General features: G+C 34.7%; 1 pseudogene; it reads right to left on the minus strand.

Moving 5' to 3' along the window:
* Nucleotides 1–103: 103 nt before the first annotated feature.
* Nucleotides 104–1,106, minus strand: LOC110106562 (annotated as a pseudogene).
* Between the last annotated feature and the right edge of the window lie 1,608 nt (nucleotides 1,107–2,714).

Genomic DNA, 2,714 nt, shown 5'->3' on the forward strand with positions numbered 1-2,714 from the left:
AAAATATGCATATAAAAGCTCAATTTATTATTGAAATTCATAGAAATAAGTATATTTTTTCCTTATAAGTGTAGAGTTCCCTCTCATAAAAAGAACTAAAAAACTACACATAAGACATCTGCCCCACAGAGAGCATGCCCTCATGAGGAACATTGAACATCATATTGTTCTCTACACAAATCTTCCTGAGAAATTCATATATGTAGTTGATCGCAATCTTCTTTAAGAGTCCAGAATCCTTGCAAGCCTTAATACTTGTGTTTCCCAGGATGTGAACCACACCCGCATCCCTGCACTGGTTCAAGAAATGCAATTCAATGTCCTTGAAGTTGTTGTGCTGCTATGGAATCCAACGATTTTGAATATTTGAGCTCCACAATGGAACCAGTGGATAAGGATGCTCCATCATCAATCATATTGAAGGTGATAGAGTTTGTCGTGCTCTGCTGCCCCATATCAAGGCTTTGCTGGTCAGAATATGTAAACTCCATCATCGACTCAAGGCGTACATAGGTGGAGATGCCGTCAAAAACCAACTTCATGAAGTCGTCATCCCTTCTATGATGATCCTTATAACCATATCTTGTAACACAACGGAACATGTAGAAGCTTTTGGGGCCAATCCTTCTCACAAGAACTCGTTCCTCTGCTGGAATTGTATAGACTGGAATAAACTTGACACAGACAAATACCACAATAGAATGAATGACAGGAAGGTTTGTGATGAGGTGTGAGAAGATGTGAGGCACACCACTAGCTAGCTCAGTGTACACAAAGCCAATACCAAGGACACGAACCAGCCAACATTGGGGCCAAGGCCAAGGATCCATTCCATTGATACCTTGCTATGCTTCTCAAATTCATACTGCTTCATGGTACCATAATACCAAACATACATGATAACGAGTAAGGTGGCAGCCACCACAAGGGGTACCCAACCACCTCGATCTAATTTCAGTATTACAGAGAAAAAATAGGTTAAATCCACCATCAAAGAAAGGCTAGCAAATACAAACAATAGGAACCAATTGCTCCTCCAAATTATCAGCATAATTGGGATCATTAACAGTGTGTGGTCACCATCATATCCATCACAACTGCAATACCTGTTTTTTTCACAGGGACGGGAAATTCATTTTTTTAAAATCTATAAGAAAATTCAAAACTTAATGGAAATGCATTTAGCCCACACCTAATAACCTGTTGGGTATGACAGCCCTAAAACCTATAATTTCAAAAAAGAACTTTTGATGCATCTATGATAAACGCAGTAGCTATATAAAAGAAAAAAGAAATTAAAGGGTAAACTTCATATGGCGGTTAACTTTGTTTGTACATTAAAGAGGGTCGCATTAAAGAAAACTTTAACAAAAAAGGGCTTGATAAGTGCGGAAGACTTCTCATCAATATGAGATTTTGGAAGGGATTAAGGTTTGTAGCCTTCCCTACATTGGAATAAAGTGGTTTCAAGGACTTAAACTTGTGACTTGTAAATCAGAATCGATGCAACCAAATCATAGCTCAAGACTTGAGATTGATTGTACATAAAATCACTTGTAACAGCTATTTTGAGGTGGTGAAGTGCTATAAATGAGAGATTCTTCGTCAATTATGATCACCATTTGTTGACATGAAGAAAATACCAATATCATTTGCTGACAAAAACAAAATTTAGTATGTGTATTTGGTGATTTCCAATGGTGATGAAATCTTTGAGCATTCTTTAATTAATAAATGATGCTATTTATTCTTTCACAAATTTTACTATTTACCTCTTAAGAAAGCCAACATGAATTAATGGGAAATAGAAACTGAAATTAAGAGAAAAATATAACCACATACTACCTATACATAAGGATTGATATGAAAAGAAATCTAATAAGAGGTTGGGATTCCTAAGTTAACTAAAGAGTTGCAAGTTGTAATGTTGTTGAATTGATACTGCACTAACGCAGCTCAAATGTTCTTATTGCAGGGTCCATTATAATCATTTGTTGTCATGTCAAACAAGATGAATAGTTTTAGAGAAGCTACCAGAAAACAAATACATTAAAAGCTGAAAAATTAGCTCATAAGGTCTAGGCAGAATCTGTGGAAAAATAGTTAGAATATAACCAGATCTTCAGATTAAAAAATTGTGCAATATTAGATGATTAATTGAGATTAAAAATATCTATATTAGATTTTTTTAAAAAAAAATTGTGCGATATTTTGAATTTCGAGTGGTTGGGCCTCAAGCAACAATTTAGTTATTTTCATTACTTGAAGTCATTTATTTTTCAATGTAATAGTCTTACATATTTAGTTGCATTTTTATTCTTAATTTTTTTGATTTTTTGGGCTATGTATAAAATTATGTGCGCTATATGCTATAGCTCCACATGACCTTAGCATTATGGTACAATATTTGCCATTGAGAAGTATATAAATAATTAAATTAGAGTAGTAGGAGTAGCATCGATTGGATGTGTGGCAAAGGATCTAGGCATGTACAACAAAGGATAGAAGATAAACTAATATAATATTAAGATATAATTAATTTCTAAATTTTATGAAAAAAAATGAATAAATGTAACATGCATTGTGCTTGTTGAGTTATAGAAAAATGCCAAAAATTTCATATGATGTGCTTGTTGAAGCTTCAATTACATACCCACCGAGGCTTAGGGTGGTTGGTGGGCAAGCACAGTTGGGAACCTCCCGTCCTGAGTTCG

Source organism: Dendrobium catenatum, unplaced genomic scaffold (genome assembly GCF_001605985.2).
Source record: "Dendrobium catenatum unplaced genomic scaffold, ASM160598v2 original_scaffold_156958, whole genome shotgun sequence".
NCBI lineage: Eukaryota > Viridiplantae > Streptophyta > Magnoliopsida > Asparagales > Orchidaceae > Dendrobium > Dendrobium catenatum.